The sequence below is a fragment of the Tenrec ecaudatus genome (genome assembly GCF_050624435.1).
Source record: "Tenrec ecaudatus isolate mTenEca1 chromosome 16 unlocalized genomic scaffold, mTenEca1.hap1 SUPER_16_unloc_8, whole genome shotgun sequence".
NCBI lineage: Eukaryota > Metazoa > Chordata > Mammalia > Afrosoricida > Tenrecidae > Tenrec > Tenrec ecaudatus.
Genome location: NW_027457661.1, coordinates 577540 through 602447, shown reverse-complemented (window position 1 = coordinate 602447; position 24908 = coordinate 577540).

The window sequence follows — 24908 nt, the reverse complement described above, 5'->3', positions numbered from 1 at the left end:
TCACAATGAAAATATATCCTGAATATCAGATATATACATTATGATTCATCAAAGTATCAAAATTACAATTACAATTACAAACCAACAGGGTAGATGTGGGCGCTCCCAGCCATCTTGCTTGGCGGAGCCGCAGCACACCACTGTGTCCCAGTCTTGGTGCAACAGACTCCATTTTGAGGCCTGCACCTCCATCTTAGCTCTCAAGACTGACCCCTAACCCACCTCCCCTCCCCTGCTCTACCCCAAATTCCTGGAACCAGCTCGTCCCAAAGCCAGAATGTTTTCTGAATATATGGTCACTCCAACCCTCCCTCACATATAGATAAGATTAACGACCCCTCTGAAGCACCTATGTGCGCAGATCCTCCCCAGCCATGATCGAAATACTCTACGGACAACCTTTTCTTTTCTCGCCTCTTCCTGCAACTGATTGCCCTCTGCTAGCTTCGTACCTTCCATACTTGTCCTTGCTCCGCAACCTTCTTAGACAACACGAAAACTCCCCCATCCCTGAACCATCTCCGACCTCTGCTGATCACCAAAAACCAGTGCATCCTGGAAAAGCTGTGTTAATTAAATCCCTAGCACCCAGACCCTTAGCACCCCGGTGGGAAGGCCCTTACACCGTAGTGCTCACCACTCCCTTGGCAGTCAAGGGTCTTGGAATAGATTCCTGGGTACATTTGTCCCGAGTCAAGGCAGCAGTGAACTCTGACCATGGCTCCCAGTGGTCTGGCTCAGTCTACTGGTCCTATGTCTCTCCGCCTCACTCGCCTCACCAAGCCAGCCAGCTAAACCTAATATAATTTCCCCTTTTGCTGGCGATTTTACTTGACTGAAAACTATACCAATTACGCCCGCACTAAGCGTTATGATTATTTGCTGGCCACCGCTGACTGCCCACCCACAGGGTGCAGAACACCCATGTACTTAAATTTCACTGACTTTAAGCGGCATCAAGGAAAAGCTGATCCCATCATTTGCTACCTGTATGACCAGAAGGCAACTACCCAATGTGCAAAAAGGTGAATACAGAAAAATGTAGGGTGTCCTTGGTCTTCCTGCCAGATACTTTACCTTTCCCTTTGTCCCCAGGGATGATTCTACTACCATCAATCTAAATACACTCTCACAATCCCAGACCCCTGGGATAGCCGCTGGACACCTCTGGTTCCAGGAGCGTGGTACGCCACTCGCCGAGAGAAATTTCCAGACGCCAAACTCTATGTATGGAGGTCGCTACTCCAGGTCCAATCCACCATCCACTGTAATATTCAGATCCAAGACCTTCAACTCACTAAGCAAATTTCTAAACCTTCTGAGTCTCCCTTCTCCCAGCTTACCCTGCTACAGCAGGGACTGGCCATTGCCACTTTGCTGGACTAGGCAACCTCTCCACCTGCTGCATGTGTGCAGCCCTAGAACGCCCTCCTCTGGTAGCAGTACCAGGTCCTGCCCTGTCATTTTCATCCAACGTAAAGACCACAAAACCCATAACCATCCCCAATATTCCTCTGTACATCCAACCAGAAAACACTCAAGTGCCCTTTTGCTACTCCAATCCATCGACACAGACATGTAATGTCACCCAAATCCCCTCCAAACCACTAACAGCGCCAGAAAAAAATTTTCTTTTGGTGCAACTATACACTAAGCATTTAAACATCAGTTCTACCTTACCCTTTTGTGCCTGCCCGTCACTCTGGTTCCGCAGCTCACTACATACACTCCGGCTGAGGTCCAGGACAAATACATCCAGGTATACAGTCGCCAAACTAAAAGAGCAGTTTTTCTTCCGATAGCAGTGAGAATCTCCTTAGCCTCAGCAGCAGGTGCAGTAGGACTCAGCGGCGGGACCCTTAGACCCTCTATCACCACAGCAGACAAGTTATCCACACGCTTCCAGCTGGCAGTCGATGCCTCTGCCAAATCTCTAGCCTCCCTGCAGAAACAAACAACCTCTGTTGCCCAAGTTGCCTTGCAGAGCCGTTGCACTTTAGACCTCATCACTGCTGAAAGAGGAGGAACCTGCTTATTCCTCCAGGAGGAATGCCGTTATTACATCAATAAGCTGGGAATTGTGGAAACTAGAGTCCAGACCCTCAACAAGCTAAACCGTGAGCTGCAAAACAACAGATTCAGAACAGACGGATCCTCTTCCTGGTGGAACTCTTCTCTGTACTCCTTCCTAGCCCCCATACTAGAACCCATAATTTTAGTAGTAATTTTGCTCTTAATTGCTCCTTGTCTCATTCAGCTCCTGCAAAGTCGACTCCGCGAAATCACCCGTATAGCAGTCCGCAAAATCACCCGTATAGCAGTCCACCAGCAACAACAACCTCTCCACCCTGTGCCAGGCCGCAACTCCCAGTACTCTGCCTGGAAAAGCCCCTCCCCTTGCTCTTCGCCCACTACCCACAGGAAGCAGTTACAGAAATGGACTAATGTTGTCCCTTTTCCCTATAGGGTCAGTCTAAAACGTCCTGTCTTGGCACAACAGACTCCATTTTAGCTCTCAAGACTGACCCCTAACTGACCTCCCCTCCTCTGCTCAACCCCAAATTCCTGGAACCAGCTCCTCCCAAAGCCAGAAGGTTTTCTGAAGATATGGTCACTCCACGCGTCCCTGACATATATAGGTAAGATTAACGACCTTCTCCCTTCGGAAGCACCTGTGTGCGCAGATCCAAACCCCCCCCCACCAAGCTATGATTCTCCCCAGCTGTGCCTGCCAGCAGTGGGCATAAAAACGCCGCCAGGATTTTTTCCCTGGCGTGGCTTCAATAGCTCAATACCCTGAGTTGCTGAACCCGCCACAAGTTCGCAATAAAGCCTGCTTCTAAAACTTAATTAATTGGGTCTTTGATTCTGTTTTCGAGTCCAAATAAACTTTTACACTGAGCCTCGAGAAGGCTTTGGGAGTCAAAATACTCCCAGCCTCCAGGCAGCAGCGTCCCAGCCCCCTCCCTAATGCAGCCCGGGAAGGCAGGCACAGAGAGGCACATCAAGTCCCGCACACCAGCAAGGAACGGCGCAAAGACCGACACCAGCAAGAAACGGCGCAAAGACCGACACCAGCAAGAAACGGCCCAAAGTCCGACACCAGCAAGAAACGGCGCAAAGACCGACACCAGCAAGAAACGGCGCAAAGACCGACACCAGCAAGAAACGGCGCAAAGACCGACACCAGCAGGAAACGGCGCAAAGACCGACACCAGCAAGAAATGGCGCAAAGACCGACACAAAAGGCTGGGGCTGCGGCAATACGCTACAAGCGTCCCCAGGGGCCTCCACCGTATTGGGTGGGGCGCCACTTGGATTGGCTCACCTAGGCCAGTTGAACTCAACCCAACAATTCTCCCAAGGGTGGTGAGGTGAAAGGAGCCCAGAGGGGCCCACATCCCGTGAGACCAGCATGGGAAGGCCCACTCCTGGGGCCGGCTTACCTCATAGCTTCCAGTCACACAGCACCGCTTCTGTTCGAACATCACCGCTTCTGTTGGACCTCACCTGGGGCAGGTGTGCCTCGGTCCGCGGCTCCACGCCAGAAACAGCTCACGCCGAGGCCTGGTTTGGGATCCTCTTGAGTTTTGTGAGCGGTTAGGGAGGCGTGGTCGATGACGTAGTTCGACCTCATTGGCTGTATTGTTGAATTGAATTCACCTGGCCTAGGTGAGCCAATGCAGGTACAGCGCCCACCCAGGCGTAGCTCCCCCTGCTGGCTGGAAACCTGAACTTCTGAGCATGCAGTGAGCCTCTACTTCATGAGCCGGTAGCTCAGACCTCTGAGCTTGTGTAATGGGCCTGCCAGTCCCTATGCTAGCTCCCTAACAGGTTTTCCAGCCAAAGGTCTGCCTTCTGGGGCTGTTCTACAGAAAGCACTTGGTTCCTGACCCCTACGCATTCGGGGTGGTGGATGCCCTTGCTTCCATGCTTGCTTCTATGTAATTCTGGAATGGTCCTTGTTTCACACGGTCGGCGAGGTCAGGACTTCTGGACTGGTTGGCTACCAGGCACAAAATAAATAGCCAACGGATTGAAATCTCAACCCCTATATTGGTTTATTATGGACCACACAGACTTGTCTTCTGGAACTTCCCTCCTCAATTTCTGAACCCTTGAACTCCTTGCCACCTCTACGTGGAAAACAAGGATTCCAAACTCCGATCACCACATCTGCCTGCCCCCCCCCCAGTCCCTCTGTGGTCCCCCTTGTCTTCCAGAGGTGCATTGTCAACCAGCAAAGTCGGGCCTCTCCATTTCTCAGAAGCTGCAGATTGTTACGTGACATCACCCTGTGTTTAAATGTTAGTGATTATGCTATCTAAAAAACAAATCTGAGCCAACTGGGGACAAACAAAACTCATTTCAAACACCAGCTCTGTCTCCCATAAGGTCCCGTGTACAACTGCTACAACACAACAGTGGGTCCTGCTGGGTCTCCACTAGCATCTGGGAGGAAGGCTATTTATTACCGGGAATCCTACCTTGGTCCCTTGGTGTTAATTGCAGACTCACTGGGTGACGGATTGTATCTGACACGCACCATGTTTCCCGCAGCAAACACAACACTTTGTCAAACTCCGTTTGGTATTGCTCCATCCCTCCATCATTCTCCCTAATGACAAAAATAATTAACACATTCATATAAAAGCACAGGATGAGGAGGGCTTTAATTTATTCATCTAGTTCAGGGTCATCCCTGTTATCAATATATGACAAGTTAATGTCATATATTAATTAAAAAGCAACAGTGAAGCAATTTAGGAAACTGAGGGATTGTCATGGGTCCTGGTTGTGACAGCATGTTTTGGGCATCATGGAAGATTACAGATTTGCCTTCTGTGGTATCTCATATCCATCATCCAAAAACTACCTGCTCTTAAGGGTAGAGAGAGCGAGCTTGTCTTTGAAAAAGGTGCCTGGGTCTCTTTTCCGGTTGCCGCAGCGCTAGGAACCATGAGTACCAAAGTCTCTCGCGACACCCTCTACGAGGCGGTGCGGGAAGTCCTGCACAGGAACCAGCGCAAGCGCCGGAAGTTTTTGGAGACGGTGGAGCTGCAGAGCAGCCTGAAGAACTACGACCCTCAGAAGGACAAACGCTTCTCTGGCACCGTCAGGCTTAAGTCCACCCCGCGCCCCAAGTTCTCAGTGTGTGTCCTTGGGGACCAGCAGCACTGCGACAAGCGAAGGCCGTGGAGATCCCTCACATGGACATCGAGGCGCTCAAGAAGCTCAACAAGAATAAGAAGTTGGTCAAAAAGCTGGCCAAGAAGTATGATGCCTTTTTGGCCTCAGAGACCCTGATCAAGCAGATTCCTCGAATTCTGGGCCCGGGCCTGAACAAGGCCGGGAAATTCCCTTCCCTGCTGACCCACAATGAGAACATGGTGGCCAAGGTCGACGAGGTGAAGTCCACCTTCAAGTTCCAGATGAAGAAGGTGCTGTGTCTGGCAGTGGCAGTTGGCCATGTGAAGATGACAGATGATGAACTCGTGTACAACATCCACTTGGCTGTCAACTTTTTGGTTTCGCTGCTGAAGAAGAATTGGCAGAATATCCGTGCTTTGTACATTAAGAGCACCGTGGGGAAACCCCAGCGCCTGTACTAAGCTACGGTTCAATAAACTTTATTGTTCCTGTTTAAAAAAAAAAAAAGAAAGAAAAAAGTGCCTGGGTTTGGTAGCTGCTCACAGGATGGCAGGTGTAACGTATTATGAGAATTTAACAAGGCTCTGAGAAGACGGTTATTGGAAGTTCTGGCTGGAGGGCAAGGCCATGACTCCTGAAAGATTCTGGATCCAAAAGTCAAGTCAGAACTGGATGCCACAGACTTTCTCAATCCAGCCCTCTTTGCCCCTCCCCTAAGGCCAATACATTTCTTTTTTTTTTCTTTCATTCTTTATTTATTTATTTTAATCGTTTTATTGGGGCTCATAAGGCTCTTATCACAATCTGTACATACATCAATTGAGCAAAGCACCCTTATACATTCGTTGCACTCATCACTCTGATAATTCACCTTCCACTTGGGTTCCTGGAATCAGCTCGGTTTCCCTTTTTTTCCCCCCATCCCCCTCCCTCCCCGATCCCACCCCTGGTCCCTTGATAATTTATAAATAATTATTATATCTTATCTTACACTCCCCGGCGTCTCCCCTCACCCGCCTCCCCCTTGCCAATCTCCCAGAGAGGAGGTAACACATAGATCTCTGAGATCGGTTCTCCCTTTCTACATGCCCTTCCCTCCTGGTGTCGCCACTCCCACAGCTGGTGTTGAGGGGTTCGTCTGTCCTAGATTCCCTGTGCCTCCAGATCCCCACTGCACCGCTGTACATCCTCTGGTATAACCAGGTCCGCAAGGCAAGGTAGGATTGGGGTCATGATGATTGGGAGGGGAGGAAGCATTCAGGAACTAGAGGAAGGTTTTGAGTTTCATTGTTGCTACACTGAACCCTGAGTGGCCCATCTCCTCCTCACTACCCCTCTGGAAGGGGTGTCCAGCTGTCTACAGGTGGGCGTTGGGTCCCCATCATGCACTCCCCCTCTTTCACGGTGATGTGATTCTCACCACCACCCCACCTTTGATGTTGGAGACCTGGTCTCCTCTGTCCTTCATGATCACCTATGTTGGTGTGCTGCTTCCGTGTGGGCTCGGTTGCTTCTGGGCTAGATGGCCGCTTGTTTGCATTCAAGCCTTTAAGTCCCCAGACGCTATATCTCTCAGTAGCCGGGCACCATCCGCCTTCTTCACCACACTTGCTTATGCACACTTTCGTCTTCAGCCATTATGTGAGGGAGGTGATCACACAATGATTGTTTTTGTTCCTTTGTATCTGCTACATGGTCCATTCAACACTTTGTATTCGCTTAGGCCGTGTGCTTCTTCTCTGTGGGCTTTGTTGCTTCTGAGCTAGATGGCCGCTTATTTGCCTTCAAGCCTTTAAGACCCCAGACGCTATATCTTTTTTTGATAAGCCGGGCACCATCAGCTTTCTTCACCACATTTGCTTACACACACGGCTGTCTTCAGTGATCATGTCGGGAAGATGGGTATCCTGCAATGGCTGCTTAGCAGGGCGAGGTGCTATTGTATTGGGGGATTATGCATGAGGAGGCCCAATGTCCATCTGCTACCCTACTACTGAACCTATAAATATATGCATATAAATCTATTGCCCCCATAATCATAAATATGTTTACATATGTACATGTCTGTATTTAGGCTTCTCTGTATGCACTTTGCCTCCTACTCCTTTCCTCTATTTCCTTTCACTTTCCTCCCGACCCATTACCATGTTTAGCCTTCATTCTGGATTCAGTAGTTCCTCTCAGTTACCTTGCTCTTGGTCACTCCCTTCCAGTCCTCCCCTCCCCTCCCTCCTCTGGTTTTGAACCATTCGCTGTTCCCTTGTCCCTGTGTTGGGCGACACCTCCTCCCTTCCCCTACCTCCCACGCTCTCATGTCCCTCCAGGACCGTTGGTCCTGTTGTTTTCTTCTCTCATTATTTGTCCAGCCTATCTTGTCTAGGTGGACCTGCTGACATAGTAATACGTGCATACAAATGGATATGACTTTGACTGCGCCCAAGTGGCCCATAAGAACATGGCTTTGACAGAAGCAACATCGACACGCTGATAAGCAGAAAAGCCACTAACATACAAAATTTACTGGGTAAAAAAACAAAACAAATTTTAAAAGACTAAACAAAAAGATAGCAAATATTAAAAGAAAAAATTGCTAGTAGTTCAAGGTCCTTTCATTGGCCTTTAGGAGTGTTTTCTAGGTGTAGCTTGTGAGGCGCCACGTCCTGGCCCAGAAGACCATCCTTTCTACTCCCTCGGGCTCCCTTTGCTCTGCTTCCTCCGCTGCTCCATTGCATGTCCCCAGTGTTTGCCTCAGTGTGGCGGGGTCAGCTCAGTTGCCCATCCCCCATTGTGTCTCAGGTGCTGTCCCGTGTAGGGCCATGTGTTGGTGCAGGATGTCATATCTCGTAGTGTGGTCAGCTGAATGGTCCTCTCTGTATGATGGGCTCTTCTAGCTGGTCTATCGACTTTGGGCTTGGTGGACCCAGGTGTACTCCACTATGTCCTTTCTCCTTCTTTTGTTTCAGCTTCCTTCTGGATGTGGTGTGGTGGGTCAGTTCCTTTCCCACTCCAGACAATCTATTTTTGTTTTCTGTGGTATTCCCTTCGAGTGTGGGGGTCGGCCTAATTCTGGTTTGGGCCGGCTTGTCGTCCAGCCTCTTTGTGTAGACCTCTGTACTTTGCGTTGTCCTCCTTGTTTGGTGTGTCGTGTTGGGGTCCGTATGCATGTTCCAAATCTGTGGGGACATAACCGATACTCTCCCCCGGGTGGGTTAGTACCCTGCCCCCCCCCATACCATCCATTCGGATTCTCCCCCTCCCGGTTCTCCCTCTCCCTACCCCACTACCCCTTCTTTATGCTGGACTCTTATGTACCTCCCTAGGTGTGGCCTGTCCTCCCTCCAACTATCTATGCTTCCTCCCGTTTATTGTGGGATGGATGTTTATTCTTCTATTTCTGTCATGCTGATTGTACTTACCTCAGGGGACTCATGTTGTACCTGTCCCTTTGGGTCTGGCTTACCTCGCTTAACATAATTCCTTCCAGCTCTTCCCATGAAATAACGTGTTTCATGTGCTCATCGGTGCTTTTCAGTGCTGCATAATACTCCATTGTGTGTATGTGCCAAAGTTTGCTAATCCACTCGTCTGTCGATGGAAACTTAGGCTGTTTCAAAGTCTTTGCCATTGTGAATTGTGCCGCAATAAACATTGGAGCGCATATGACTGGTCGTGTTTTATTTGCTGCTTCAACCGGGTATATGCCCAGTAGAGGGATGGCTGGGTCATGAGGTAGATCAATTTCCATTTTCTTTAGGTATCGCCAGATTGCTTTCCACAGTGGCTGTACAAATGTACACGACCACCAGCAGTGGAGGAGGGTTCCTACTTCACCACAGCCCCTCCAACACTTGTTGCTCTCTGATTTACTGATCTGGGCTAGCCTCAGGGGTGTTAGGTGGTATCTCATGGTTGTTTTGATTTGCATTTCTCCTATGGCAAGGGACTTCGAGCACTTTCTCATATGTTTATTGGCCATATTGATCTCCTCTCTAGTGAAAGTTCTTCTCATTTCTTTTGCCCACTTCCTTAGGGGGTTAACTGTTTTCCTCTTTTTGCAGGTCACGATGGTGTTGTAGATTTTAGTAATGAGCCCTTTGTCTGATGTGTCATTACTAAAAATCTTCTCCCAGTCTGTGGGTTGCCTTGTCACCCTCTTGGCAAAGTCTTTCGAGGTGCACATGCATTTTATTCTTATTAGATCCCATTTGTCGATTTCCAATTCACCTGTGTGTGTCCCCTTCCCTGTTGCAGTGAGCCTATGTGCTCCCTGGGCCAGTACTCTGAGATTAGTCCCGATTCCCTCCTTAATGGTCCTGATGGTTTGGGGTTTGACTTCTAGATCTGTGATCCACCTTGAGTGTATTCTTGTGCATGGGGTGAGGTAGACGTCTTATTTCAACTTTCTACATGTGGATATCCATTGTTTCCAGCACCACTTATTAAAGAGGGCATCTGCTTCCCACTTGACATTTTTGGGACCCTTGTCGAAGATCAGTTGTCTATATGCTGATGATTTTACTCCTGGGCTTTCTATTCTTTTCCACTGGTCTGAGTGTCTATCATTGTGCCAGTACCATGCTGTTTTGACCACTGTAGCTGTGTAGTAGGCATTGAAATCAGGTAGGGCGAGTCCTCCAATTGTGTCCTTCTTCTTGAGGAGTTCTCTGCTAATTCTGGGTTTCTTCCCTCTCCATATGAAGTTGGTGGTCAGTTTTTCCAATTCTTTGAAGAAGGTTGAGGGTAATTGGATTGGTATAGCAGGCCAATACATTTCTAAGGGTTATGGATTCTACTTCAGAATCATTCTCAACCTCAATCCCAGGGCCCTCTTCACCATTGCTGGCTAGACCTGTTCACCTCTTGCCATATATGTGTGTGTGTGTGTGTGTGTGTGTGTGTGTGTATCACACACACACAAACACACACACACACACACGGGTTTATTGTAAGTCTGGGTCTGTAGGTTTCTCGGGTGGGAAATGTCTCGGTCCTTGGCTACACACTAGAAAGAAATTCACACCAAAGCCTGGTTGGTGATCCGAGTGGGTTTATATACAGGAGAGAAGAAGGTTCCGGCGTTACAGTAAACTGAACACGGGCACCCTCATGACACTGTACACCCAGCCCTGCTGAGCGGAAGGCAGAGAAGCAGCTGAAGGGAAGGTTCCAGCCTTTTAAGGGCTTTCAGCTGTGAGGCGTCAATTAAGCTCTCCTGGCTTGGCCTTGAATTGGTGCATGCCCTTTAGCCTGTATTGGCTCCCAACCTCCTGTAGGGGGCCCCCTAAGCATGGAGAGGAACAACCCCTTGTCTTGCTACCTAACAGGTCTACATTCCTGTATGGTTACATTGAGATGGAAGTAGCCCCTTTAGACAGCCTGTGAGGTTCACCAGGAGCCACAGGCCCCAGCGTTCCCTGTTACCACCTTAACCTTAAACTACTGTTGGAGTTTATATTATCTGTGCGGGTCTGTGGACATGGAATGTTTCCATGCCAGACCCTGAAGTTGCACAAATAGGCATCCAGAACAGAACTCATACAGGCTCTAATAAGATGCTCAGATGCTTCTTGCTAGGATGAGAATTCATCGAAGTTTGTGAGCAGTTCAGATCTTGTAAGGGAGAACAGGTCAGTAGTGTATCCAGAGAAGAGAGCAAAGGTCAGGGGAAAGGGAGGAGGCCCACAGACATCTGTGCTCTGTGTTTGGCCACAAGACAAGAAACCAGGTCTCCCTGAAAAAGAAAGCAGAACAGCAAGTCCCTCGGAACTAGGACATCTTTAAACCTGACCTATACAACACTCGGCTCAGGGAGGCGCCTTGGAAAACCGTAAAAGCCCAAAAAGAGGGACAAGGAGGAAGCCCAAGTCTTTGGTTTTCCCTGCTGTGCTTTCAGTGTTGAAATGTCTGTGCACGGAGCCTTTGAAATTTCAGAATCAGAGAGTGGATTCATAAGCCAAGCTCCTGCTTTATTCTTCAATGCATTTTAGCCCAACTCCTCCTTGGTGACACATGTAACAGAAATTCTGGACTTAGGAGCCACTTGGTCCTTGGACACTAGGAGATTACAGTGGAATCTGAAACAGGGCTCTAACCACCAACTGGACTGGCCTAGGAAGCCCAAGTATTCAGTCTCCCAAACACCAACCTCCCGTTGCTCTTCATCTGCCTCCACCTTGTTCAGCTTTAGTTGTCCGTGGAAGCGTTTGGCACCCATCTGATGCTTCAGAACCCAGAAAGGAGGAAAGGTAAAACTGGGATTCAAATGAAACAAGATGTGCCCGGGGCTCCTCGTGGCATTTGTCACCTTCAGTTCCCTCTTCGGACGCAGATGTGGCAAGGTTCACAAACAAGCTTTACCAGAAAGAACAGCCTGCTTCCAAGTGAGAAAAAGCCCTTTACACATGAGTTCCTGAGGTCAGCCCAGCCCTGTGCGCCCCCCACCCCTCCCAGAGTCCCCTGCTCTCCGGCGAAGCATTAAAGCAAGTGGAAGCAGAGATTTGCTCAGAATAAAAAATCATTTTTCACAATAGCATGCCACATTCTGGATGGCAATCACGGCTGCACAAACCGTATCCGTCCCCCAGTCATAATGTTGCCGCCTCAGTGACCACACACACACATTGTGTGGTGAGACTCAGAGTCTATTCCATTTGTGATCAATTGTTTCCTCCCTCTCCACACTTTGCACTTAGGAGACATGCTCTCTGGAGGCGGTTGAGGCTTGTCTTGTGGCCAATAATCATCTCCTACGCCTTCCTTTCCAGTCACTAATTTGATGTCTTCACTCAAAGAAATGCCCATAAGTTGAGGTTTCAGAGGAGAGCTCCTTGAGCTCCCCAGACAACAAGGGGGCCGAGTGTCACCGTCATTATCCTGAGCTGGGAGGGAACACTAGTGTTCCGGAGGCTGGGAATCCGTCACTGCCTGCCCATCGCACAGACAGAGCAGGTGCTGGTTATAATTGCTTCTAGACGTCCTGCCATGCTCAGTTGAACGTCAAAGCCATAAACGCTGCCCGACTACAATAAAACTGGAGTACGCAGACATTTCTGCATCATTGCCGGGTGAAAATACACTGAGTGGAGTTGGATGAGATGGCAGCAAGCGCTTAAGGAGGGGGTGCTGTGGGAATACCAACAAGATGACTGCCAGTCTCCGTTTCCTCCTCTCGTCTGCTTTGTGTTTTCTTTCAGAACCAGAAGAAATGATGCATATGTAAGGATAAAAAAATTTTCCATTTCCAGAGGAGTTTTCCACCCCCCCAATCTACCCGCAGCCTCCTTTGAGCAAGCCAGTAAAAGCTTTTTTTTTTTTTTCTTTTAAACCTGCCTTCTCACTATGGCAATTTCCGGAGCTGCTATGTGGCTGTGTTTAAAAGTCCCCCTTGGGATCCAGAGTGCAATCCATATCACAAAGGCATCCTCCCAGTCCCAAATAGCAATGCGACCTCAATTCAGAAGGTTGTTCTTGTTTCCATAGACCCAGAATGGAGTTTAAGCTGTTGATCTTGACTGTGGTTGTCGCGTCAGCCTCTCATGGGCACCTCATGGGCAGTGGAGCAAACTGTGCCTATCTGTGCTACCACCAGGACTGGGAGAGGAAGCCAACAGTGGTGGGCCATAGGTCAATGTGTGGATGGGGATGATCAGGTCTTTCTTCATTATTCTGTTTCAGTCTGGAAACACCACTGAAGCCTGCTCAGTGTCATAGCAACACACAAACCTTCACTGACAGTCTGGGGCACATTGGCTGCAAATCAAACCCGGGTCTTCCCGGTGAAAGTCGATGAGAGGTCTACCACTGAAGCACCGTGGCCCTCACCTCAAACCAGGGCAGTCATTTCCGGAGTTCAAACCAGACCACAATGCAGGATGACTGAGATTGCCACCAGAATCTGATACTGATGCAGAAAAAAACCTAACTACCATTTTATTGACTCCCAATAGGACAAAGATCTGCCCCTTTGGGGTTTTGAGACTTTAAATCCTTACAGCAGGGGTCGCAACCTGTGGGTCGCGACCCCTTTGGGGATCAAATAACCCTTTAACAGGGGTCATCCAATTCATAACGATAGCAAAATTACAGTTATAAAGTAGCAATGAAAGTAATTTTATGGTTGCAGGTGACCACAACATGAACTGTATTAAAGGGTGGCGGCATTCATAAGGTTGAGAACCATTGCCTTACAGAAATAGACAACCTCATATTTCTCCCACGGACGGGCTAGTCAGTTCAAACCCCTGACCTTGCGATTAGCAGGTTAATGCATAGTCCACTACACCACCAGGGCTCCTAATGATATAATAAGAGATACTATTGTTAGATCTCTCGTGGGAGAAATATACCTCAGTCCTTGGCTTCGCGTGAGAAAGAATTCACTCCGCAGCTTGGATTGTGATCCAAGGGAGTTTTTTGAGAGAAGAAGTTTCAGGTTTACACAGGCACCTCAGGGCCCCTCACCCCTGCACAGCTTGCCTAGAAGCTGCTGGAGAGAAAGTCACTACGTGGGCTCCAGGATCCTGCCTTTTTTTTTTTTAAATCGTTTTATTAGGGGCTCATACAATTCTTATCACAATCCATACATACATCAATTGTGTAAAGCACATTGTACACTCACTGCCCTCATTATTCTCAGAACATTTGCCTCCACTTAAGCCCCTGGCATCAATCAAGTCCTCATTTTTACCCCTTCCTCCCCGCTCCCCCATCCCTCAAGAAACCTTGATAATTTGTGAGTGGTAATAGTGGGAGGGTAGAGGGAGGGTGGATTGGAAAGAGGAAACCGATTACAAGTATCTACATGTGACCTCCTCCCTCCCTGGGGGACGGACAACAGAAAAGTGGGTGAAGGGAGACATCGGAGAGGTCAAGATCCTGCCTTTTCAATTCCTCCATAGGGAGGCATGGTTGATGGTCCTGGTCAACCCCATTGGCTGGATTGAATTCACCTGGCCCAGATGGGCCAATCCAGGTGTAACACCCACCTAGGTGTACCACCCCTTCCTGGCCCGAAGTTTGAACCTGAGCATATGTAATGGATGACCCAGTCCCTATGCTAAGCTACCTAACAGTATTTGCAAGATGCCGAGCAATGTTCTAAGCTTTTTGTATATAATAATTCAATTATTTCACTTAACAAGCCTATGTGTGGACTCTATTCTTGCCTCATTTTACAGATGAAAAATCAGTGGCACAGGATGATAAAGTCATGAGCCTATGACCACACAGTGAGGAAGTGGAAAGGAGAGATTTGAACCCAGGCTGCAGAGTCCATGCCTTGGGTGCCTACAGTGCCACATAGGACACAGGAAAGCATGGAGCAGACTCGGCGTAAGACCTAGCATGTATGTGCTAGCACTGCATGAGAGTAGCTGCTACTCAGATCCAGAAGAGAATACAAGGCTATTGCAAAAATTATTTTTTCCAAGAGAGGGTGGAATTCTGCATCTTGTGCGAAATCCCCCAACCTGCACATGGCACAGCTACTTCAGAAGGTTCCCAACAATGTGTGCTGTGTGGCAAACCAAACTGAGCTCAGGGGGAGCGGGTCTGTGGGTTATGTTACCCAGAAGGTGAGCAGTTTGAACTCACCAGCCACCACTCCAAGGGAGAAAGAGAAGGCTTTCTGCTCCCATGGACTTACAGTCTTTGAAGTGGCAGGGAGCATTTCCATGCAGCCTATGATTAGGATCTAGGAGGGTGAGGGTGGATGGAGTTGGTTGAGACCTGTCTTCAGGGCATTTCCCAGAAGGGCTTCCTGCAGTGACTCTGCCTTCAGGAATGTCTGGTGACCCTGAGGGCAGCAAAGTCCTAAGCACACTCAGGCAGTGGTTCTCAACCTTCCTAATACAGGTCCTTTTGTTGTGGTGACCCCCCGACCATTAAATGATTTTCTTGCTACTTCATCACTGTAATTTTGCTACAGTTATGAATTGGACGAGCCCTGTGAAAGGGTCATATGACTCCCAAAGGGGTCGCAACCCACAGGGTGAGAACCACTGCACTAAGGGTTCCCCTTCCGGGCAGCTCTACCAGTGTCTGGTGTGCATAGTTCTGTGAGGTGAGAGAAATGAACTTAGTGTCTGCTTCTGGTGACAGTTGATGTGGGTGGGCTTTCTCCCTATGTCAAATCCCTCTCAAGCCATTTGTCACCACAACATAAAGCAAGAAGAGGAGGCAGCATAGCAGGACGGTAAGCAGAACAAAGATTGAATAAACACAATTCACTTCAATCATGAATCGGGTGCCCTTGAGATGTGAGGAAGACCCCAGTCTAGTGACATTAGATCAGGTTTAGGGATTGAGTGACGGGACCCTCTTGGCTCCCCTCAGCCCCTATCTTGCTTTCCCTTTGACCCTGCCCCTTACATCGTGATTGGTCCTTATTCCAGCATGATGGTTGGTTTCATAAGCACGACATGTGGGAATGTGTTAGTCGATAGGTTATACAGGCACAGTCTCTGGAATGGGTAAGTGAGGAGGCGTGACTGGTGACATGACTGGTGGAATGGATCATGTGAAGTGATTTGAGATCGTTGTTCAGACCTGATAGGTCATCCAGGCCTCTAGTTGATCCTGGCAGTACTCTAGTTTAAGGAAACAGAATGTTAGGCATTTAAGTCATATTTGAGCTTAAATTTTGAGCAATAGGCTGTGGCTCACAGTGAGAGTCTATGTGGAGACCCTGAATCCATTTTGAGGGGCCACACATTCAGCCACCATTGAGTTCTTTCCTACTGCTGACTGGCAGTAGAAAGCTTGTCCATCAGGCAGTGTGCTTGCGTCCACTCCCCGGGCCAGACTCAGCGATATACGGTCGTGTGCACATCCCAATGAAGGTCCCGCTCATGCTCTCACAGGCCCTCCCGCAACTCCATGAATTGATCCGTCTTCAGGGACAGTTTTGTGACAAAGGTGTTTGTTTTCCATGTCTCATTTAAGCTTTCAGGAGCTCAGGTGGTGATGCTGGATAGTGTTGGACTATTAACAGCAAGGTCGCTGGTTCAAAGCCACTAGTCATTCCACAGGAGAAAGATGAGGTTATTGCTTCCTGTAAAGGTAGCAACTTCAGGATCCCTACACAGAGTCACTATGAGTCAGAGTCAGCAGGACAGAATGGGTGTCATTTTATTTAAGTAACTGTGGCTGTGGGTCCTTCCGACACCATTGGGGCCTCATGCGGATGCCCTCCTTCATCCAGAACAGCGGTTTGTGCCTTTTTCTTGTGTAAAACATAGCAAAGGAGTTCCTAATAAAATATAGTTGAATTGGGAGTCTTTTTTCCCTCAAACAAAGTAAATCCATAAATAGAAATGAGACTATGGTGCTAATAACCAGTTGGAGAGTTGAGAGAGCTGAACTCTCAATCCTGGTAGAAACCCATTGTGACTTTAAAAACTTGCTCAAGGTCATCCATAGCCTATGAGGTTGAGTTGAGCAGACACAAAACAGATGTGTTGGGGAGTAATTGTGTACATTAAGTAAACAATTTATCTTTCTAAAGATTCTGTCTAAAACTTACTTTAAATAGTAAGTTTTCCCCTGGGCTAGGGAAAGGTCAGGGAGCTTAACCCCCTAGTATCCACCCCCTCTCAGCATTCATCATGTTAGGCCAGAGGAGCCAAATCACACCCACTACCCAGGGAGCACTGCTTCCAAAAGCCCATTGCCTGTGCCGGGGCAGAGGGCAGGTACCCGGACCAGAAATGCTGACGGAGTGGAACCAGCGGGCTCAGCCCCCAGCTTCCTGAGAGAGCAGCTGTGATGGTTCACTTTTGGAAAAATGTCAATGCATGACTTGGGCAGCACGAAAAGCAGATGTGCAGAGGTTGTTCACTGTATTCCAGAAGTTCACACACTCTCCGGAGGCTCCTTGGCTCAATGGCAGGAAGTCGTTGGTGGCTTCCACCTTCAATCCCAAAAGGCCACTGCCGTCCAGTGGATTCCAACCACAGTGACCCTATATGGAGTTTTCAAGACTGTAAATCTTCATGGGAGCCAGCAGTCTCATTGTCCTCCTTGGGACAGGGAGCTAGCAGCCCGTTTCACCTCCAGCACCCCTTCCTCTCTAATTCTGGATCCAGTCCCTCCAAATATCCTGCCCTGCCCTTGTCTAGGCTTCTTAAATGCGTTCCGTGCTGCTTATGTTAGTCTGGGTGCCTTAGCGAAACAAATCCACAGAAACGCGTATGTATAAGAGAGAGTTTTATGTAAAGGGTGAGTGCACATCAAGAAAACATGCCCACATTTGCTTATGCACCCGCTTTGTCTTCAGCGATCATGTTGGGGTAGGCTGGTGTGCTTTTTCCATGTGGGCTTTGTTGTTTCTTAGCTAGATGGCCCCTTGTTTATCTTCCAGTCTTTAAGACCCTGGACACTATATCTTTTGATAGCCGGGCCCCAGGGTGCTTAACCAATACACCACAAGGGTTCATTAGCATGTGACTTATCTCCTGCCATTCACACTAGATGCTCAAAATAGCAGGAAACCAGGTTTCTCCTTTGTGGCCACACCAGGTACTGACAGAACCTAGAACAGAGACATGCTTAGTTATATATCTTGACTATCATTAGCATATTATATGCCAGGCAATCTGTAAGCCTTCGCTCCCCTGAACTCTCACAGCCTTGGTAAAATGAAGCTAACAAAAGTAGTGCTCTCACAAGCTTGGTAGGAGATTAAACAACTCATGTAAGGCTACACAGCCTATCAACGAGGAGGCGAGATGAGGCAGTGTGTGGCTGCTGAACCCACACCCTTCACAACACCTCCATTAAAATGACTGAGGGCTATGAGGAACCAGACAGAAGCAGGTTCACAGCCCAGATTGAGTCAATTTAACTGCCTATTGTGCCTGACCCTTCTATCTCTGATCTTAGAAATGGGGTTAACAACAACAAAACACTGTAGAAGAAATGTCCAGCAGATGACAGGCATGCGATTAAACAACAAAAAATAAATCACTTAAGTTGAAATTCGAACTCCTGGAAACCCCTCACATGCGTGCAGAGAAGGATTGAGCCCATACGGTGTTTCCAGTGCCCCCGTCCTTCCCACCTAAAATGAGCAGTTGATAAGGTAATGCCTGGATTGTTCCAAGCCCAAGACTGTGGAGAACTAAAGGAAAACCCAGCATTATGAATCTTTGAGCACAGCCCTGCTGGGAAACCGCCCTGCAGTCACTTGTTGAAGACTGGAGGAGGGACAAGAGTAGGGAGAAGAACGAGGACTGAATGTGACACATAAGCAGGGGTGGCCTACATTCCATAAAGGAAAAAACTCAAGGTCTGCTTTTCTGGTGCCGGAAAGTTAAAACCCATCTGGTGCAGTTGAAAAGGTGTGTGTGTGTAGTGGGGGAGGGGGGGTGTGTTAGGGAGGAGGGGCGATGAGTCCAAAGGATGAACTCCATCTGCAATTGTGTCCTCAACTGCTTTCCCCTGCTAGCCACACGATATTTGTGTCTGGCCTGCCCTGCTTTTGTTATCAAGCCCAGAGAGGGCAAGAGACTAGCTCGAAGTCACACTGCAAGTTGGCAGCAGAATCAGGCCGAGAACTCTGGATGCTTAGAAAGCTTCACACAGACCTGAGAAAGTACCAAGGGAAGACCTGTTCGCTAAGTGGGCAGCACTCACTGCATGCCAGCGCTGTTCCAGTGCCCCAGCCAGGGCATTGCTCCCTGTGTCCGTGTGTCTTCAGTGATGCACACAGGTGACGGATTGGCTTTTAATAGCATGCTTGGAAGGTTGAGGCCACCCAGCGGCACGTAGAAAGAAGGGCCTGCAAATCTACTTCAGACCAAGCAGCCTTTCAAGACCCTGGGGAGCACAGTTCTTCTTGGACACACAAGGAGGCCAGGAGTTGAAGTTGATTCCATGCTGTAGTTGATTCCATGGTTACCGGTTGTAGCTATACCTAGAGTCACATCCACATTCATGTTTATATCTCTTCACTCCATGGGGTGTTCATGGCTCCAACTCTTCTGAAGCAGACCACCAGGATTTTGTTTAAGAGGCCTCTGGATAGGTTTGAACTGCCAACCTTTTAGTTTGTAGCTGAGTGCTAAACAACTTGTGCCATGCAGGGTGCTAAGCTCAGAAACTCAGTCGGTGCTTCATGATCTCAGTTGGAATTATAGAGAGGGTCAGTGATGACCCATTGACTGCTGGGTAATTGTTGATGTAGTCTCCCTGTGCAGACATGTAAAGTACCTGAAAACTTAAAATCCAACTCATTGAGTGCATCATCCTGCCATGCGCCAGCCCAGCAGCATGCTCTGCTGGGGACATTTGCCATGCCTGGAGACATTCTGAAGAAGGGAGCCCCACTGCCATCTAGTGGGCTGAGACCAGGGATGCTCGCTTAGCATCCTGGTGCAGGGAACAACACAGCCCCACAAAAATGATGTTGACCAAAATGTCAGCAGAGCTGCCACTGGGAAAATGGTCTAGTCCAAGCGCTGACCTTCATAGAGGAAGAAAGCCAATCCAGAGCAGCTAAGTGACCTGCTGTGGGTTGCACAGCCTGATTCCAAGCCCAGTACTATACCCATAGCTGTTACCACGCCCAAAATTAAACATCAATAGCTGCCCAAAGGCCTCTTAGTTTGAGGACCAAGTAAGACAGTAAATGAGAAAGCCCTTTGACAAATGTGGCATGCTGCACAAACATGAGATGTTATTACCCAGGATCTTTTGATATATGTAAATAGATCTTGTACCAGGTCAGTTAATTTTCCAACTGCTCTATCTGAGCTTTCAGATGGCAGCACCTCTGTCCAACCCAGGAAAGGACTCCTGTGCAGGCTGAGCAGCCCTGGAAAGCCTCATGCCTGGCTTCTCCCACCCCTCAGCTAATCTCCAAATGATTAATAAGGGCTCTCACTATGTTGTGGTTCCCAGCTGACAGATACTAGGCTATCAATGCATTTGTATCACCTCCTTCATGCCAGAGGGACTCAGTTATTCGAGGGGTTCCAAGGAGGACCCAGCCTGAAAGAGAAACGGGCGAGAGAGAGGAGCGAGACCAAGCAGATTCTTGTCAAGGTCTGAGTTTATTGCTACACTAGCCTCTCTATAAAGGGTGAGACAAACAAGGGAGTTCAAAGGGGAGATAAAAAAAAAGGAAGGGCGGGGGTGTAGAGCACACAGGGCAGGCGGCCGCAAGTCTGCAGTTGGAATGTCCGGTGCTGGAGCAGACAAGGGTGGGCCATCTGGTGTGTGTCAGGGTAAGATAAGGTTGAGGTGACGTGGCTTTAGCCCTGCTGGGCAGGCAATATGGCCTTGGTTTTGTCAGGCTGATTATGTCCGGTTCCCAACATGAGAGAAGCCAGGAATATCTCCTCACAACTGTGCAGCAAATGAGATCAGATCTCCCAATCTGATTTTCAGCCCTCCTGTCTTTCCAAGTGAAGTGGATGGTCCATTTCACGTTGTCTCAAGTCTTTGCACATTGCATGCCAACATTGCAACACAGGGCGCGGCTGTGGGTCTTAGTAGACAAAGCCGCCACCCAGAACCCTGCCCCCAGAGCTCCTTAGTCACCCTTCACAACGCAGGTCCAGGCCGGGCTCCACACTGCAAGGCGATCAACCCTGACCCTCCAGTGTGGCCGTCCTCACACGCTCCCACATCCACCTAGAAGGACTGGAGATGAGAGATTCCGGAAGCTCCCTGCCTCATCTGCCTCCCTCTCCAGAGTGACAGAGCAACTGTAACTGATTAGGCAGGATGCAGCCTCGTTCCCAGTCCCCACCCTCTCTGGGAAAGCAGGGCTGTCTGGCACCTCATCCAAGGCCTTTCCCCTGTTATCTCATTACTGAGTAGCTGCTCCTCTACCACCCACCTCCGTCACCTCATCTAAATACGGGGGAGATGAGTATGTCTTCTTTGCTGCTCCTTCCCTGAGTCCACCCCAGGAGCTCCCTGAACAGATCATCAATCACTTCTCATTACCCCTGCAGCAGCCGTCAGATACTGCTGAACAGAGACAGGCGCCTCCCCTGCTGCTGCCAGGCTCCAGTGCACATGTGCACACACACGTGCACACACATTGTACAGGCCCACTCACATGGACACACAAGCATGCACACCCATGTGCACAAACTTTGTTCAGAGGTGGGAATTCTGCCCATTTTAGCCTCTAATATTGCAATCAGAGAGTGATAGAACAATGAAAGATGAAGGTGGATGAAGGAAGATCTATTTATTCCCTTACTTGTTACATAACCATTCAGGGCTCTTTTTTTATCCGTACAAACACACCACCACCACCATCAACAATCATCAAGTAGCTGTCATGTATGCAGTGCTGCCCTATTCAAGGCAGTGCTGAGTATGTGAGGAGGATTCTCTCTAAAGCACAGCTCTGAGGAAGTCTGTCTCCTTCGCACTTTTACACACACAGGGTGAGGAGCCTGCAGGAGGCTCCGTGCGTTGGGTGAAGCCACACGATGAGTGAGGAGACCGAGGGTGAAGCCAGGGGAGTGAGAGCGCAGAGTTCACCACTTCACCACCATGCTGGTGTGCACAATCGATGAAAGGGTGGCTGCCAGCAGCAGGACAGAAAAAAAGTAAAGCATGTAACTTGTGGTTTTAGCTCTGGCTTACTTCCAAAAGGAATTGTTTTTGTTGTTCTAAAAAGCTTTATACCAAAAAAAAAAAAAAAGAAAGAAAGCTTTATACCTCTATAAAAACAAAAGGCTACTGCTGTCAAGCACCTTCAGACTCAAGCCAGAGGAGAGCTCTCCCAGTGGGCTTCCAAGCTGTATATCTTCACAGAAACACAGTACCTCCTGTGGAGTAGCTGGTTGGTTCAAGCCAGCAACCTGGCAGTTAACAAGTACGTCCCTTGTACCTGTAATACCTGTATAAAGTGTATTAAATATGAACTACTCCTGGTGTGTAATTTTAAATTGAATTATTGTGCCTGGAACTTTTTTTTTAATAGCTAAGAATGGTGAAATCAGACTCCTTTAGATGTTATGAGAAGAATAGACACTACACAGGGCTTGGACCCAACCCAGCTTAATTCAAAGGAAGGCAGATTTATTTTCTTCTGCTTCCCAGAAGGTTCCTCAGCAGAACGTGTGTTAAACAAAATTGTTTAGCTATGGAAAAGAGCAATCTCCTCTTGGGAAGATTCTGGTAGAAAGGGGCTTTGGTTACATATCCAGCTCAACCCAGCCCCAGAGCCCTCGTCATGTTTTATTTTGTTTTGCCCTTGACACTGATTGTCTTGGGAACTGTGGCCCCCGAGCAATGGCCAGGAAGTCAGGTCTTCTTGATGTAAATCCTCTAATATCCCCTACAATGATTTTCAGTGCCAATGGTAAGGCCCGCCCAGTGGCTGCCACATGCCCCTGAGCAGACACGTCAGAGCAGATGAGAGCATGAGACAGCATTTAAGAGAATGGTAGGCTGGCCTTGACTTAGCTGTTTGGCCTCTCCTCAGAAGTCATTTGTGACACTGACTGTCATGGGTTTCATTAAGAACAAGTCTATCTCTACCAAAGAAAACTGCAAGGTAAGAGGACTTTCAGCTCCAGCTACATATGTCTCCAAACTTACTTACATATTGTCCTGTTTTCAGAAGAAAAAAAATGTACTCAGTGCCTCCCGGGCAAATAAAAACTTTGGTACTACAACCTACAATCCCAGATAAAGTGTAGGTATCTGCTTTGGCAGCTCCCCTGGATCGAGCTGCTCCAGTAGCTCTCCACAAAAACCCTGTGAAGAGATGATCAGGCAGGGTAGCCTAGTCTGTTCTGCAGAAAGAAGCTACCCCTGGAACCTCAGTGGCTTAAAATCTAGAAGTTTATTCTTGTTCATGCAAATTCTGACACTGGAAGGGCAATTCTACAGGGTGTTTGTCCTGCACACCGTCCGTCAGTGATTCGGGCTGCTTCACAAATATGGTGCCACCAGATCAAAAGGTGGATTCCAGGTCATCACAGAAGAGGAAGAGAGAAGTGGGGGTTGTGGATCAGTCTTTACATGCTTTGACACTTTAGTTGACATAGATCGCTGGATAGGGCTGCTTATATAAAGGTTATCAGTTCAAACCACCTAGCTGTACCACAAAAGGAAGGAGTCATCTGCTTTCATAAAGGGTACAGCCTAGCCAACCTCATGCAACAATTGTACTCTGTACCACAAGGGGTGAGCATGAGTCAGAACTGACTTGAAGGCAACAGGATTTGGGGTTTTTTTTGTTTGTTTGGTTGGTTGGTTGGTTGATTGGTTTGGTTTGGTGAGTGGGAGCTGGTTCTACCTACAGCATATTAATCTGAAGTAGTCACTTTAGGTTTTTTTGTTTGTTTTTTGAGAGATGTGGAAAAGCTCATTGGCTTTAATGGGGAGTTAACTCTGCCGCAGACGGCCTCCTCAAAATTTCCCTCCCGCTTCAGAAACTAGCAGAGATTTTCAATGAAGGAGCCTGCTGGCACCCGCTGGACATCTCCTTGCAAGGTCAGTCCTTTGGAGCCATTGGGAGGGAGAAAAAAGAGACTTTTATTCCTGTAAAGAATTCCAGCCCCAGAAATCCTGAGGGGGAAATTCTGCCCTGTCCTCTCGGGTCGCTATGAGTCCGAATTGAATTTATGGCTATGAGTTGAGTTGTAATTCCATTCACTTACTGCTCTTGACAGGTTGCTAGATTAGGGCTTGTCTTCCCAAATGCCAGCACTAAACGAAAATGAGCTGTCCGGGCCACAATAAAGGGGTTGGAAATACATCAGGCACACTCATTAGACACCTATGGCAAAATTCAGAACTGAGCATGCTCTGACCCAAGTCATGTAGACCCAGGTGGAAGGTCCACCTGGTCATACAGAATAGGACTTCACAAAAGTGCACCGAAATCAACCAATACGATCGACCAATGTCCTCCAGTGGTGTTGGGAGGTGATAGAAGTAGGCCTGGGCTCCTTGTCGCCCTCCCTTGTTCACGTGCTCTGCAAGTGGAGGGTGAGGCCCTTGGGGGTTCCTGCCGTGGCTCCTCAGCTGGTTCTGCACTCCTGCTCAGGTATTCCTCCCATGAAACCGCCATATTCAGCTGCAAACTTTCCCCACCCCTGCCATGCAGCCCGGCGTGCTTTCCGGAGATACTGGGGACTTTTGGGGACTGCGATACCTGAAACTTTCTTCCATAACATTCACTTGGATTTACAAAACTGCTTCTGCCATATGAATTCTTTCAGCGTTGCTAAGCAAGAACTGAGGTCAACCACCCCAGAAACCTAACACTATCAAGTCAATTCTGACTTATATCAATCTAGGGGGTCCTCAAACTATGGCCTGCGGGCCGCATGGCCCTCAGAGGACATTTATTCAGCGCGCCGGGTGTTTTTGCCCCGTTTTTTTTTTTAACTTCAAATTAGGTATGTGCAGTGCGCATAGGCATTTGTGCATAGTTTTATTTTTAAACTATCGTCCGGCCCTCCAGCGGGTTTGAGGGACAATGAACTGGCCTCCTGTTTAAAAAGTTTGAGGACCCCTGAAAGGACAACGTAGAACTATGCCTGTGGGTTCCCGAAGTTCTAAATCTTTACAGGAGCTGAGAACCGCATCTTTCTCTGTGAGCCACTAGCGGATTCCAACTGGCCGGCCTCATGGTCACACACATTCCACCAGGCTCCTTGAGCCTTAACTTGATAATTTAATGAAATGATACTTCTCCAAGTCACACTGTATCATGGTCTATAATCTTGCTATTCTAATATCAAATTTAAAATAAGGAATATAGTTAAGCTCCAAATCCA